This window comes from Neopelma chrysocephalum, unplaced genomic scaffold (assembly GCF_003984885.1).
Source record: "Neopelma chrysocephalum unplaced genomic scaffold, ASM398488v2 Primary Assembly neopelma1_22, whole genome shotgun sequence".
Lineage (NCBI taxonomy): Eukaryota > Metazoa > Chordata > Aves > Passeriformes > Pipridae > Neopelma > Neopelma chrysocephalum.
In genome coordinates, this window is record NW_020897689.1 from 7,591,994 (window position 1) to 7,609,014 (window position 17,021).

At 38.9% G+C, this 17,021-nt stretch overlaps 1 long non-coding RNA gene across 1 annotated transcript in view; it reads left to right on the top strand.

Annotated features, from left to right (window-relative positions):
- Positions 1-7,660, top strand: part of LOC113965957 — a 35,092-nt gene extending 27,432 nt beyond the window's left edge. The window contains exon 3 of the long non-coding RNA XR_003533718.1: positions 5,425-7,660. This is a non-coding gene — a long non-coding RNA (uncharacterized LOC113965957). The remainder of the gene's footprint in view (positions 1-5,424) is intronic.
- Positions 7,661-17,021: the final 9,361 nt, after the last annotated feature.

Below are 17,021 nucleotides of genomic sequence, written 5' to 3' on the forward strand. Positions count from 1 at the left end.
AGACATGGAAGAAAAGATTAACAATAGCCTTATCATTACAAAGCTCACATACTGTGGGCTAAATTGTTACAGAAATCCTTTCCCACTCCTGATACAGAAATTACTTTTCTGTAGTACCTCTGTTATGGCTCATCTTACACTGAATACCTAGAACCTCCAGAAAAGAAGCACCTAGTGGAGTCTGTAAGCCAGAAGTGTTTCTTAATTAGTTTCTCATTTCAACCTTTGTGAATCACCGGTTCACTATCTTCGCGTGCTATCGTGTTATTACATATCCGTGCACAGACTTTACATGGTCTCATTAACCTTGTTCCTGCATTGTTATAATTCCACTCGTAGGATGTGAGGAGCACCTCATATTCTCTATGAGCAAGGGAAAAGAGAAAGAGAGAAACTTTAATGTTTAGTCCCTTAAAAGTAATAGCATGAGGTATTGCAAAATTTAAGACATCACATTATCAAATCCCCAGTCATTAACCTTCCATGAAACTCATGAACCTAAACTTGGTTTGCCCTTTTGCAAAAAAATGACAGAAAGAGCATAGAGTAAACTATGCTAAAGCACTCACAGAGAGGTCTGCAATGAAGTTCTGCTGCTGGTGGAGTTAGACCAAGAATTTTCAGCATAGGTCTGCCAGTTTTCATGTGAGTACCTTAATTGCAAAATACTTGACTTGAAGTGTAAATTTATTTTATTGGTGTTACTCTGTGCTTTATAAATGAATTAGTAAGAAAAAAGGGAGTATCTCTTTATTCCAACAATATTCATCTATCACATGGATGGCCTTACGTTAGATCACTGCCATGAAAAAAGCAGAAAAGAGATCTGAATCCAGTTTTTCTCACCCCAAGGGAAGTGACCTTAGCGTGTATTCACTCTTGTGATGGATACACAAGTAAAAAAAATTGCTCAAGAAACATCTTTCAGATGTGTGCTTAATGAGCTCCAATTCTAAGCAATGTTTCTGTTCTGAGCAAGTGTTAGGTGTTACACACCTCTGTCTCTATCCTCCTGCATGGCCTCGGACAGTGATATAGAGGATTTTACCTAAGAATTATTTAAAGCCTTTTTTGAGGAACACAAGACCTACCAGGGCCAAAACATTTGCCAAAAACACGCATTGGAAAAAATTGCTTCTAATTGTCCATAGCCCATGTATGAGACTTTTTTTTGCTAAGACAGACCTGTTATGGCATTTCTTGTCATTAGCTACAATGCAATTTGTCTCCTGCCACCTCAAAATTTTGCTACTCTAAAATCTTTTCACATTTGCCTCCTTTTTGTCTCCTTTGCAGCCAAAGCTTTGAGGAAAATGCTGCAATTTGCTGAATAACATTGTGAAGTTTCTTTTTTGTTTGTTTTGTGATGGTGCTTGCAGAGAATAACATTTCAGAGGACATTAAATTAGGTTTAGTGTGGCTTCCAAAGTGGGCTGGAACTTTCAACCTGAATGGCATCTTCTCCCTCTAAGCCATGTTGCTGCAAGTGAGATCAGCAGAGGTGATTAAACTCTCTGGGCCCTGATCCAATAGGAAAATTCTATTGATTTGAATAAAGTTGTGGAAAACATTACATAAATAAGAAAAACAGCCACTCTCAGGGATGTTCTTGACAGCCCGGTTCAGGATATAACATTTAATACATCTCAAATTTAAACTGCTTAATTCTTCTCAAATCAAATATTGCACAGAGTTACTAATAAATTATTTGGAAGGAAAGTTGTGCCTACAGTAAATGTTTAGTATGTCTAATATTAAGACTTACTACTTGCTTAGGGTATGTGGTCTTCAATTCTTTTCCAATGTAAATTATATAACATCTTTTTTTTTGTTGATATCTAGGCATCTGCAAAATCCTTTGGAGGAAATGAAATGAGGTACTGCAAAAATTAAGATCACATTATCAAATGAAGGAAAAGAAATTATGGAAGTATTTTGGCTTAGAAATTATGAAGAGAGAGTTTGATATGAAAGATTGCAACTTATACTGTATTTTGGATTGGTTTTTATTTTATAATTGGGACAGGATGCTATTACTTTGGGTTCTTAAAACTTTCTGAGATTTATCTTGAAAATTCATGAATTGAAGTACATAGGCCACATGAAAGCATGCTTAAATTGGTGCTTGCCCTCCAAATAAATGTGGCTGTAGTTGACAGAAAGAGAATCATACATATGATCCTCAGTGAGCTCTTAATATGTCTTCAAATGTCTGCTTATTGTGACCTTTACAGTCATTGCAAGACATGGTTCTACTCTGCTAATGCATAACTACATTAAAACCAACAATACTCTTTTGGCCCTGAATTAAATAAGAAAATAAACTTTGCCAAAACCCAACAACTGGAAGGGAAAGTATCAGGAAATGAACAGATATTAAGTGAATTCTAGAGACAATAGTATGATTCAGAAGACATTTCTGATGTGTTCTGCTCTCCTTGAATTTCCTGATCTGTCTTCAAGGTCATTTATGCGTAATGTCAAATGGATTATGCTTGCTTTAATGAAGGCTATCATGCTCATCAGCATGGTTTGAAGGACAGTCACAGCCTGAAATGCAAAAATAAAGAAGGAATACATTGACTATCACTTCTGCCTAGAAATTCAGAAGAAATGCAAACTTCAACAGGACTCAAAATCTAACTGGCAGAAGAAACAAACCTCAGACTGCATGTCTATTTGACAGCACACAGTGTATTTTGATTCTTTCATTATCTCTCTCTCCTTTCCAACGCCAGAAAGCCTCAAGGTGCCATGATTTCCATGAACCTGTCCCACTCTGCACTGAGGATAGTTTCAGGAGTAATGTAGCACAGACTTTGCATAGATCATCAGAAATCCTGAGAAAAACTGAAAACTTGAGGGAAGGCAGAGAAAACCCTCAGAGGAAGAACCATCAGGAAACTACCAACCCAAAGACTTTCCCATTAAAGACTCAATGATGAAAGAATTATCTCATTCTGGGTTGCTGGCTCTGTATTTGGTGTTCCTGGCCATGACATGCATTTTAATTGCCTTTCTTGACCCTCTGGCATCTTAGGAATGAGAACACAAACATCAGGGCCATCAAGGCTCTTTTGTAACAAGCTGCAAGTGTGCACTGCAAGGCAGAAAGTATATCAATTTAATCAGCTTTTATTTTGGAATATGGGGAGTATACAAGCTATGGAATGGCTTAGTTATTCAGGAAAACATTAAGTAAGGGTCAAAATAGGATTGGCTACTTTTCACATCAGTATAGATGCAAAATTGTTAATTCTGGCTTATTGCTACAGGGAGGTGTTAGCTGTCAGATCCGATTGATTTCAGCTTAGATGTCTTAATTAGTCAATCCTATTGATTTAAATGAGGATGTCATGAAAAGTAATTACTCTACATTCAGCATAGTAATTTTTCCATTTTAGCATCTTTTCTCCTTCAAAAATCAGACTTCTTAAATTGCTAACAGCACTAATACCAAGAAGGCAGCCAGATTATTTGGTGTAAGAATCAAAACTAAACTCCCAAGACCACTTATCATCGTTTTGACAGTTTTTGAAACAGACCACCAGAGCTACATTCAAAACTGTCAAAAAAAAAGTTGTGTTTCAATACTGCTTCTTCCCCAAGGTCCGATTACAGTTTGGTATTCTTAACTTACTTATTGAATTTTCCCTCATGTAGTCTTCATGCCTGAAAAGCGTTGAGCTGTTCCATTGTATTAGTAAGAAGTGCTTGCTCTAGTATAGTACAGCAAGGACAACAAAGTTCAACCACTGTTATGTCACTTCATTCATTTTTCCACTCTTCTCACTTCTGTATTTCATATCTGACAAGATCTTCTCTATGTCTTTGTATAATCAAAGTCAGGAAAGTTAGTTTTTGGTGCACTGAATATGGATCAAAGACTCTTTTTATCTAAAAAAATTGCATTTGGTTAAAATCAATATACGTTTTATAAAACATTTCAGTTTAGTCTCAAGTGCTGTTTGGGTCATTCTTTAATTTAAAATAATCACATTTTACAGACAGAAGACCTCAAGTAAAAGGCTTAATTCATAGAATAATACTAACCACACTTGAATGTAAGTATATTTATACAAACTGTAAGAAAAGTTCTCCAGAATTAGGACAGCAGTAAAAATGTCTTCTGATGCTTCTGTTTAAATAATAAATAAATAAATAAAAATAATTAAACTAGCAACCTTCATTTAAAGTACCAAAAATCTCTAGGAAGTTTCTTTTATGTACAGAAGTAGAGCAGAAAAGTTTGGCCACACAACGGCCATGTCTGTGCCTTTGCAAGTAAGGTTAACACAACCTTTCAGTTTTTCACTTCCACTGAGCCTGTCCCAAAGCATCCCAATTAATGTTGGTTGCATATCAGCAGCTTTCTAATGTGATTACTGAAAGTAGGTCCTCAGCTTTAGGAGCCGGGTGGATTATTTTAGGTGTTAGGAATACTAGTTTTGGAAGAACTGCACAGAGATATGAACATATATTACAAAGTAAAAAGCAGCAACCTGATGTAATGACATTTGACAACAAACAGTGGAGTCCAGCTTCAGAGCAAATTTCATACTTAAAAAGTCAAAGTTCCATACTTTCTTGACCGTTTGTAAAAAGCTTTTTCCGCTCATAATGTTGAGATTGCGGAAAGAGATTGGGAGAGAGAAAATGTTTCTTAATAGGTTGACTCACTGCAACAGACTGCTCTCTGCATAGACGAGGCTCCTTAGTTGTTGTCTAACCAGTTTTTGGAGTATCATTGAAATAAAACCTCATCACTTCCTACCAGTCCAGAAGTAGCACTGGTGAGCTGCAAGATTGCTGCACATGCTCTTCTTTCAGTGTTACATTCTTGAGAAGTAAGGCAGGAAGCCTAAAGAGATCCTCTGTAGCTTATATCTAGGGCAAATGCCCTGATTTCACAGAAAAATAATGGCATTTTTTGAATAATTTACACAACAGAATGACTCGAAGGTAGTTCATGGACTAATTTCCAACATAAGAAGAGGAAACAAGGTATTAAAACCTTCATTTAGATTGGATTCTGGTCATTTAAGAGAATAATATTTGGTTCACATGATGGTACTGAATGCATATCAGAGATTCGGGGAATCATGTGGTCTGCAATATCTGCAAAGAAAATGAACATCTTGTAAAGCCTATTGGATTGCTTTTATATCAGCAGTAATTGTTTGTCTATATAAACCTGTGCCGCATCTATTATTATAAATAGTGGCTTATCACAGAACTGAGATTGATTTCTTAAAATATAACTTTTTTATAAATTCACTGTTAAAGCACCATTTATTTGTTTTAGTCTGCTATGTAATTGTACTACTATTTTATTATAAAATCAGCAAAATCCTGGCATGGCATATTCTACTTGCTTCAATATGTATGTTTCCCTTTTGGAATCAGGTGGCTTTTGTTTTTCAGGTCTTCTGAGCACCTATTGCCTGTTGGGATGGTCAGGAATGGAGATGCCAGTTCCTCAGCACCTCAGAAGTTAAGGAAAAACAACAAGAAAACCAACAGAAAACCAATGCTAAAAACAGCTATAGAAATTCAGTTCTGAGAGAAATCTAAAGAAACTTGTGTTTTTTCTGGGATTTTACATTTTAATAATCTATAAATTTATTCTGTGACACATTTTTGAAGGTCGTTTTTGAATCCTGCTATATTTGTACTCTATTGCTGTATCAGCTTTTTCTTCTGTGAGATGTCATCTGCCCTCTTCTCTTTGTGCCTTAAATGTTCAGATTTATTCCCAAAGTCTAAGTTGTGGAAACTGGCCATGACGTTCAATCATAAAATAAAGCAGTTCTTGGTGAGCTTTTTGGTTACAATTTTAATAACTGTTTACATCTATTTTTTTAATTAAGCTAAACAAGTTAAGTGTAATATGGTTACTTAGATCTTCATAGATATTGTAACTACTGTATTTGTAGTGTGCAAGATCAAATAACCAACAGAGGATTTTTTGCATTTTAATATACCTTCCTCAATACCAAGAGCATTGTTTTATATCTTTCTGCAACTGTGGAAGAAGGAAGACACATTTATCTTATTTTGGATATCTAAGTTTGGGTATACATAAGATGTAAAATGATACTGCAAGAGGCAGTTTCTTCCTAAGGCTGATAAAGCCGTTGGAATAATTCAATATTTATTATGTAATTGACAGAGAACCAAGAAGTTGAATCTGCTAAGAATTCCTAAAACATTGTGCCAGCCTTTATGTGTATATGGCAGTTAATCAATGTAATATAAATATATAAACAAATATAACTCATACGTGTATGCAACATAACCACATACTTTATTAAATAATCTCACAAATACACACACTTAAAATAAATAAATGTCTAAAACTTTTGCAACTGATCCTTTTCTATCAAAAATATAATTCTGAAGGGTCTGAACATCAATATACATCACAGCTCAATTCTTTCTAGTAAGTTGAAGTTTTTACTTCTCTTTTAGATTGCTTTTGTCCCACTAAAGTGAATTGGAGCTGTGGGTTATTTTGTGTGCTGGTGTGTATGAGGTTATGTGTTAGAAATATGGCATCTCGATTTCTTATTCATCTCGTCTACAAATCTCTGGCCTGTGAAGTTCTTATGAAACATTTGGGTTGTAACCTAAAAAATTAGATTATTAATATCCATCTGACAACATGAATAAGTCAAATATCAAAAGTAACAAATTTAAAAATCTCTATCTTTGGTCAGAAAGATATCATGAAAAATAGGGACTGTCAAAAGTGGCATGAGCAAAGTCAGAGAAAAATACTGTAGAACTGGAGGCAGGAGCTATATGCATCCTTCAGGTCCTGGACTTCCCTAATGGTTACAATTGCATACAATTTTTAGGAATATATTAAACAAAGGTTAAAGTAGGAAAGACTGTGCCTTACATAAGGGCTCCACTGGGTGCTGGTCTGCAGTATGGTCCAACACTCCATGGCCACTGCACTGCCACAGCTCTCCCCACCTGTGGGAACCTCCATCAATGCTGGCCAGCAAGGCAGGCATCTAACAAACATGCTGAGTCTCAGAGATGAAAAGTGGCCATCACATGGAGGTGAGATGGGAGACAAACATATTTATAGAAAAAATATCCCGTTCCGATGAGCTGTTCCTCTTTTTCCTCAGGGTAAACTTTTTTTAGTTTTACTACCATAGTTTTCAAAGATGATAATTACAGTTTTCTTCCTCTCCTTTGCTCCCATTTTCATATCACCAAGAAATATAAGCTGTTTTCTTACTTGTCCTTTTAACTGTGCTGAAATTCTCATTTGTTCATATTTCTCTTTTTTTTTTTTTGCCTTTTACTGAGAGAAAAAACCCAAAAACTGTTTCTTACTTTCAGCCTTATAATTTTTGACTTACTTAATAGAATAAAAAAGTTTTTTTGAAAGACCAATTATATTTCTACTTTCCTTTTCCAGTGTTTTGTTAGCATGCTCAGGAGTGCTGTGGTACATAAAGCTCCGATTCATCAGATCACTTAATCCCAGGTTTAAATCATTTTGAAACACACAATTAGGTGGGTATTCTACTGAATCAGTTCTTCAAGATATGATATGCTTTGATGAAAGTGATGTGTGTTATAATAAAATGAAGAGACCATCGAACTGGTTCAAAATTGTTCATTTAATTTCTGTGGTGTTTTGGGGTTTTTTTCTTTGGTGTGGCTGCTAAGATTAATATGCCTGTAAAACTCAATATAATTTTATACAGTTTATTTGGGAGAAGGGCATATATTGTCTCTTTGTCAGTTGTGTAAGGCATAATACAAAGAACAACAGATTCTCCTGGTAATGTCAGTGCTTTAAGCTGATTGACCTCAATGTGTTTATCTTTCAGTTAATGTAATCTTTATTTTACCTTGATCACCTCTCTAAGCAACACATGCAAACTAGGATTGTGCAGTCATTCAGCATTTGTGGCCAGATGATTTCCTGACCTCTGTCCTCTAGAGGAGGAATAAACAATCTGTGGACTCTGTTGTTCCCCAAGACATGTCCAGCTCCCATAAACCCTGGAGGGTCAGATGAACATTTCCTCTGGGTGGGAGAGGGGCCAAGGTCTGGAGCTCAGTCTCATATTGAAACCCACAGGTTCACACTGAAGTTCACACTGAATTTGGCAGAATGCCTAAGGCCAAATACAGTATTGCAAAAATCTAGATATGACCTTTCTTTCTGAAGAAAGAATAGAGGAAGATGTCACGACATTTTGAAAATGCTTTTCTAGTCCTTTAAGGTTTCTGTCTCATTATTTCAACAAGTGTCCCCTTAGTTCTTCAGGACAATCACTAGATGACACTGGGGCCATCTCCCTGACTCTGAGGTTTTAAAGGTTAGTTTAGTTGTTCTACACTTTATCACCATTTGGGACACCAATACAACAAACCTACACCCTGGGAAAAAATAAGTAACTACTGGAAAGAAAAGGATCTGTGGCAAATACCTTGTGGCACAAATGAATGCTTGTAAAGATGAGGTGCCCAAATGTAACAAAGTGGTTTAGGATGCAATAAATACATTAAAAAAAAAAAAAAGGGAAAGAAGATGTTCTTTCGGTAAGTATATACTTACTGGAAATACAGCCCCACCAGTCAACTGAATACTTGTTGAAGTGATTCTGGCAGGGATCCTTTAAATCACCCTCCTCTTCCTTTGTTACCTCATCCTTCAAGTATTCTGAGGTTTAGTAAATTGTTCAGAAGAAGATTATATACTGTTATTTTTTCTATTACTACCATGAACCAGGGCATTTGAAGAAGTAAATCACTGGGGAATATTAATCCTAGTTTGTCCTAGGTTCTGGTTTCTACCAATTTGCATTGGTGCCTTGAAGCATTCTGTAGTTTTGTTGCTTGAAAAAATAAGCTGCAGCACTATATTTACCCAATCACTCTCACACAGCAAATTCAATCAGCAGAATTTGCTCTGCAGCCGCTAGTTTGGTTTTTGGTGGTGGTGGTCAATTACACAGTGACAACCTGATCTCCTTTTATGATGAGGTGACCCAGCTGGTGGATGAGGGGAAGGCTATGGATGTGGTCTACCTGGACTTCAGCAAAGCCTTTGGCACCGTCTCCCACAGCATACTCCTGAAAAAGCTGGCAGCCCACAGCTTGGACAGGGGTACTCTCTGCTGGGTTAAGAACTGGATGGAGGGCCGGGCCCAGAGAGTGGTGCTGAACGGTGCTGCATTCAGGTGGTGGCCGGACACCAGTGGTGTCCCCCAGGGATCAGTGTTGGGCCCAGTTCTATTTAATATATTTATTGATGATTTAGATTGAGTCTACCATCATCAAATTTGCAGATGACACTAAGCTGGGGGGGAGTGTCGATCAGCTGGAAGGCAGGAGGGTTCTGCAGAGAGACCTGGACAGGCTGTAGAGTTGGGCTGATTCCAACGGGATGAGGTTCAACAAGGCCAAGTGCCAGGTCCTGCACTTTGGACACAACAACCCCATGCAGCGCTACAGGCTGGGGACAGAGTGGCTGGAGAGCAGACAGGCAGAAAAGGGACCTGGGAGTCTGGATTCACAGGAAGCTGAACATGAGCCAGCAGTGTGCCCAGGTGGCTAAGAAAGCCAATGGGATCCTGGCCTGGATCAGGAATAGTGGGGTCAGCAGGACCAGGGAAGTGATTCTTCCCCTTTACTCAGCACTGGTGAGGCCACACCTGGAATACTGTGTCCAGTTCTGGGCCCCTCAGTTCAGGAAGGATATTGGGATGCTGGAGCAGGTCCAGAGAAGAGCAACGAGGCTGGTGAAGGGACTGGAGCACAAGTCCTATGAGGAGAGGCTGAGGGAGCTGGGGTTGTTCAGCCTGGAGAAGAGGAGGCTCAGGGGAGACCTCATCCCTCTCTACAGCTACCTGAAAGGAGGTTGTAGCCAGGTGGGGGTTGGTCTCTTCTCCCAGGCAACTATCAGTAAGACAAGAGGGCGTGGCCTTAAACTGTGCCAGGGGAGGTTTAGGTTGGATATTAGGAAGAAATTCTTTACAGAGAGGGTAATCAGGCATTGGAATGGGCTGCCCAGGGAAGTGGTGGGTTCTCCATCCCTGGAGGTTTTTAAGATGAGACTGGATGTGGCACTTAGTGCCATGGTCTAGTAACCACGCCAGGGTTGGATCAAGGGTTGGACTTGATGATCTTGGAGGTCCCTTCCAACCCAGCTGATTCTATGAATTCACAAGGTGACTAATAGCAGATACTTGCTATTAGCATAGCAGTTTAAATAACTGGAACTGTAGTATATTTTCTGCTGCCCTTTTTTAGCATAAGCAATACAGTTTACAAATTTATACTGAGAATTGTCAGGACATTGGAACAAGACTGAGTACCCTAACAGGTAGGTCAAATGATGTTTCAGCTGGAAAGTAGTAGAAGTTCAATTAGTACATGAATCATTTAAACCCAAATTGAATGCAGCCGTCAGTAACATTCTTTTGGGAGTAATCTTGCACTTGCAGAAGGATCTGTCTCTTAGCAAGGTAGCCTAAGGGTTTCTCTAATGTTTGCCTGAGGGCTGATCCCGAACCCAGCAGCCCAGAACATGGGGAGAGCTTGGGTAAGAGTTCCTATTCCTGTGCATTCCCTCCCTCCATCCCCAAACTGGACAGTGCACTTAGCCATCATATCTGGAGACCTGGCTCATGTATCAGCACTTTGTCCCTTAGCCACCTTTTCACTATCCAAAGCCTTAAATCAGAAGACATGGGAACATGAACCCAAGATTGTTCACTTCACTATAATTTCAAACCCTTACCTTTCTTTTCTCTTTTATTCCCCTCACAACTTTTGAACTGGCAGAAAAAGTGCAATTGGGATGCTAGCCTCAATGGCTCTGAACTCGATCAAGTGTCCTCATGGAGATCCACAGCCTGGTCAAGAAAAGGGACAAAGAAGAAGGCCACATCCTGTTCTGCCTTTTAGTTGCCAGCTCAATGGTAGGCACACATGTGGATTCCCAAATGAGACACATCTGCACTAGGAACATTTAACTTTCCAGCTCACTGGCCACTGGTCAAATTCTCATTTTTGATTTAGGTCCTCTGTCCTTACAGTGCTTGGGAACATACTTTAAATGACAACCATGGCAGCCTAGTAGGCTAAATTATGAGAGGTTTCATGCTTGTTCCTCAATGGGTGTTTGCTCAGAGAGGCTAAGTGTCTCCACACAGGATGCATTCTTCCCCAGCACTGGGTGTTTAAGGTAGGTCAGCCCCTTGTGCCAAAGAAAGATTCTGTAGATACAAAATTGGGCTAGGGTTTCCACAATGGAAAATATATCACTGCTACTATAAAGATCTCAACTTACTCTTTTCAGTGATTTATATACTGCTAGTGTATAAACCTTTTTGTCCCTATATGAACTGCAAATGGTAGCCACATTTTTTTCAGATATGACAGGCTCATGAAATAGGTTATTTTTTTTTCCATTAGAACACATGCCATTAAATCCATTATCCCTTCTAGTTTCTCTGTCAGGGCAATCTGTCTCTGCTTTGCTACAGTTAATGCCACTATTAATTAATCTTATCCTTAATTCATAACTCACATATTTTTTTAAAGTAAATGTACAGCTTGTAATGAGCTAGACTGACAGATTTTGAGATCAAAGGCACAGATCCTCAGATATACATGCACACTTAATTACTATTTAGGTAGCCAGTTTCCATTGATTTCTGTAGTTGTTAGGTGACAAAGTATCTTTGAAGATCGGTGCCAAAGTTTAGATTCGTGTATTAGTTATAGCACAAAGTTCCCATCACTAGATCCATTTTGAAGGAGGCTATGTCTAAAAGTGTTAGAACATAGCACAGGCTCTGTGGTCCATTCAGTCTTCAACCTTGCTGCAAGGATGTGAGTGTAACTCTACTTGTGAGCACAGCTTTGTGATCAGACAAAAGTTTCTACTGTGCTGATGGCTGAACATTCAGTTCCAATACTTCTCACGTAGGTCATGGAATCATAGACTCATTAAGGTAGAAAAGACCTCCAAGATCATCAAGTCCAACCTTTGATCAAACACCACCATGCCCACCAAACCATATAGCAAAGTGCCATGTCTACTCGTATTTTGAAAACTTCTGGGAATGCTGACTCTACCACTTCCCTGGGGAGCCTGTTCCAATGCTTAATCACTCTTTCAGTGAAGAAATTTTTCCTAATATCCAACCTGAACCTCACCTTGAGCAACTTGAGGTCATTCCCCTTGTCCTATCAGCAGTTGCCTGGTGAAGAGGCTGACCCCTACATAGCCACAATCTCCTTTCAGATAGTTGTAGAGAGGGATAAGGTCTCCCCTCAGCCTTCTTTTCTCCAGGCTTAACAACCTCAGCTTCTTCAGCCACTCCTCATAAAAATTATGTTCCAGACCCTTCACCAGCTTCATTGCCCTTCTCTGGACATGCTCCAGCACCTCAATATCCTTCTTATAGTGAGGGGCCTAGAACTGAACACAGGATTCAAGGTGCGGCCTCACTACTGCCAAGTGCATGGGGACAATCACTGCCCTAGTTCTGTTGGCCACATTCTTTTTGACACAAGCCAGGATACCATTGGCCTTCTTGGCCACCTGGGCGCACTGCCACCTGTTGATCAGCACCCCTAGGTGTGGATGGAAAGAGCTGCATGCTCCCTTCAAAACCAATGTACAGGGATAAAAATCAGAAATTTCCATCTGTGAATAATTTTGTATTCAAAATGATGAGGAGGTGGGGGAGCCTTTGCAATTCAGAGGACACTTAGCTCAGTCTACACTTGTCTTACATTGTTTTCTGTGGATAGGAGAGAACATCCATTCAGTTGAAAGTGGGTGAGCTTTTTAAAATATTGTGGCTGAAGCAGCGATGTATGACGGGCTTCAGCACTGCAGTATTTTCTGTTCCACAGGGTGGCACACAGTGGCACAGCATGCCAGAGTGCCCTAGCCTTTAAGCTTATAAGCAGCTCCAATGAACTCAGCCATGACTCTGAAGTTAAGCATTCTTTAAGTGATCTGTTGGATCGGGTCACAGTGCTAAGTGGGTTTTTTAGATTGTATCTCAAACGTCTTAGCCTGAAGAGCTCTACCTTATGTTCTGAAGGGAGGTGCTTACTTTTATACACTAGGTTATATTAGTGAGTGATACCCAGAGACTCCCAATTTCTGTATGAACAGAGGTAATAGGACCCCCTCCTATCTTTCCTCGAGTTTGCTTACTCATATAACAGAGTATTATCAAACTCTAAGGCAAGTTTGCTGTAAGGGTAGAAGAACCTTCCAGAAGATTTATTACAAGGAGATCAGGGCTTATTTTGCTTAGGAAGACTTTCCTGCCTGGAAGAGGCACCTTTCCCAGAGACAGTTTTATATGTTTTCTCCTCCTGCATTCCAGAGAAAGTCTCCCCGTTAGTAGAAAAAGATAAGCCCTTCAGACATCTTTGAAGACCCCCCCAGAGGGGGTGCTGGGCATGATAAAACCCTGAGCAAAATAAGGGGCGTGTCTTTCCCTAGGCCCAGTGTTTGAAATGTCATTAAGGTTAATGTTCTTAAAGTCTATTGTTCTCAACTTTGGAAATAAATTTTCCTACAATCCTTCCACTGCCTGGCATTTTGGAGGTACCTGTGCGTTATCTTTCTACACACTTGCTATGGCCTTTAGTAAAATTTTCTGTCCAATAATACTATAATGACACTGTATTGCATAATGATATTGCACTGCAATATTTTTCATATACAGAAGCAAAATGCCTAGCACACAGATAAGAATCATTCTAATGTAGTAGCAGCTTTAGTGGAGGCTGAGCTACCTTTATTCCACAGAAAAAAAAAGCAGAAAGTAACTCCCTTTCAGTTACCGGGTGATGTAGCCCTATAGACATGGTCGGCAGGCACTCAGCTGCTTCCTTACATTAGGGGTCACTTGTGCCACTTAGCCTCATTCCCATGGAGGACAGGAGTCACGTGGGACTGACCAAGCACTCTCAGTTGTATTCCTCATCATATGAAATGAAAGAATATTAAAGGAGCTTGTCATTGTACTTCAAAGGTCAACAAATAACTCTCAGTGTCTCCATATATAAAACAAATGACAGTGGACAATGGCTTTGGCCCTGCACTGGCTGTAGTTTAAAACAAAGTGACAGAAAATAATGAGGTTTAAATTGGTGAATTGGCTCGTGTGTACTGGGGATTAACCTGCAATACACATTGCACCCAAATTACAGAACTTCAGAGATGAGCTGCTTTAAAGCATTGTAGCACACAATGTGACTGCAATGATGCCTCGATTATGGAAATACTAGTATACCTCATTACTCTCCCACAGTCACACCATAAACTTAGATTAAAATCTTAAACTACCTTGCAATAAAATTGAGTTGTCTTAGAAGATAAACATGGCCAAAAATTATAAGCTGTGTGATAGAGAAAGTGAAATGCATCAGCTAAGATCTGGTCTAAATGTTGTATTTTTACTAATACATCAACATCAGTATTTATGAATGAAGTGCAAAGAGCAAAAGGATATATTTGTGCTTCTTAAACAAAAGAATGGGATGAAACAACTGTGCTGCTTGCATCCTTCCAAACACTCCCTATAACAATCCAGATGTGGCTTTCACAGAGAAAATGAGTGGCAGCACATAGATCTTCATCTCACTGTATGTCTCCCAGTGACGTGAGGAACTACCGTGCAGCCACTAACATGCTCAGAGGTCACACACAGTAGGTAGTGAGTTCAGCAGCAGCGAGTAACAGAAATGACAAGATGTTCTGCAGCCTTCTAAATCTGCTGCTGTTTCCCTTTCTAGATATTCTAGTGGGTGGGGGGTGCGTTGCTCCAGGAAATTCAGCCTGAGTTCACATGAAATGGGCTGGCAGTGTGACACACAAGTGATGTAAGCTTGATGGGTTCAAGGATTCTCAGGCACAGGATTCAAAATAAATTAAGCTGTATATAAATTCAGATGAGGAAGAGAACAGGGCAATGCAATTAATAGTTATTACACTATTATCACCAGCAAACAATATTATTAGGGTTGAAGACAGTAATTTGAGCAAATAGTTCTATTCACATGCTTTAGTTGAAGTACGTCCCATCAGTCTATGTAATGTGCTGATGAAGGTATATTCTTTGGATCTGAGAGTTCCCACTGTTTGGGTTTTCATTGACTTTTTAATATCTTCATTCACTGCTCCCACTCCCCCCCGCTAAGCAGAACACGAGGATGACATCTGACATAGCATGGTCAATTCCAAGCATTTAAAATCTGAAAAGAGCACTCAAAATACCAGAAAGATTGACTAGTATAAAAAATCAATAAGCTAAATTATTTCCAAATCAAAATAATATTCCGTCTTATTTTTCTGCGTGTAAGTTTCATTGTTTGAGGAGGTGCTCTGTTAACTGTAGTGCCTTGAAGCTTACTCTGACCATGACAAAAGAAAGATCCACTTTCACATATTGATACACCCCCAGAAGCTGAGGCATTGCAAAAGGCAATAGTGTTGTGTTAGTTCCTCGGCTGACTGCCCTTCTGTGCTCATCAAGCCTTCTTCAATCTATCCTCTCTAACTGGGTACCCTTGAGACTAACAGCACCACATTTTTAAAGGATTTTTTTCCCACTATTACCCCTATCTTCAAAGTGGAAATTTCTCCTTAAGCAGGTGTCTCCTTCGTAAGTCAAAAGCTGAAAGCTCCAACAGTGTCTTCCTCATGATTAGGGAGATGTGGATTTCTCTCCTGCCCTCCAGAAGGACTCCATCCCTCTTTTCATTTTCAAATTATCTGTTGGTTAATGAGCAGCACCTCAGGCTGTCAATCTCTGAAGAGGCACACTGTCACAGGGATGGAATATCTGCCTCTACGTATTTAATCACACAATGCAATTTTAATCAACATGCTAGAAAGCCCAAACCCACATGAAAATAGAGGACAGATCATGCTACAGTTAAATAGTGATTTTGGTGTTGAGATAAAAAATGGATATTAATGTTCATGTTGCAAAAGAAAAGTGTACTTCACAGTACATAAATTAAATATATAAAGTTTGTTATTTTATAATACATCTGTCTGCATATTTTAGAGTATTGTTCTGTTTTATTACATTTCTGATCAAGACTAATGCTCATTAAAAAATCTAATATGACAATGAAAAATTTTATATAGAAAATTCTTGTCCTCTATTACAATTGCTATCTGCTCCACTTTTTGGAAACCACAGCAAATTAGACTTGGGCCATGGTAATCTTAATTATATCTTGAAATAGATGATGTTGGAAATATATTGAATAAACTCTTTTGGTGAGATTGCCTTTGCCTCTTAATTTAAAATCTCTATGTTCATATTCTTGCATTATTTAAATTACAAAAGGCAGGCATCTGAAAAACGGGATGCTTTGTTGGGCAGTCATATTCATGAAAATTCATTCAATTGTGAGAGGGATCAAAAAAACAGGAGAGAAAAAAAAATGCTTGCTGATCAAAATGTAACATAAGCTGCACGACTCCATTTAAGCAGCAAAATGCATAGACTAAAAAAGTTGCATATGATCTCAAAATTGTGTTTCTATGAATTTGTCATCTTTTAGCTAGAGAGCAGCTGTAACCCAATGTTTTACTTTTTTTATTTGAAGAAGATAAGAAACAGGGGCCATTTTAATAGGTGACACGAGCACTCTGCATATCAGGCGGCTGTTGTGAAGGTGAGAGATGAGAACACCCTTTTTTTCCTCCAAATTTGTATCAAAGTGAAATATTGACTCTGCACTCAGCTAAAAACTTGACCAAGGTTTTATCTCATCTCATTTGGCCTGAAAGAAGCATGAAACAGATCATGACACAGCAAAATGGGTCAGCTGCTACCAAAGTCACTTTGTAAGGTGACTGCTGGCATCAAAGCATCATCTGGGTGCTAAATGTCTTGCAGCATTCCCTGAGTAGGGAAACTTGCAGAGTTGCTCCAAGAAAAGTGGTCAGGACATCTGCACATTTAGTGCAGGTGATGCAACTGGCAAGTTCA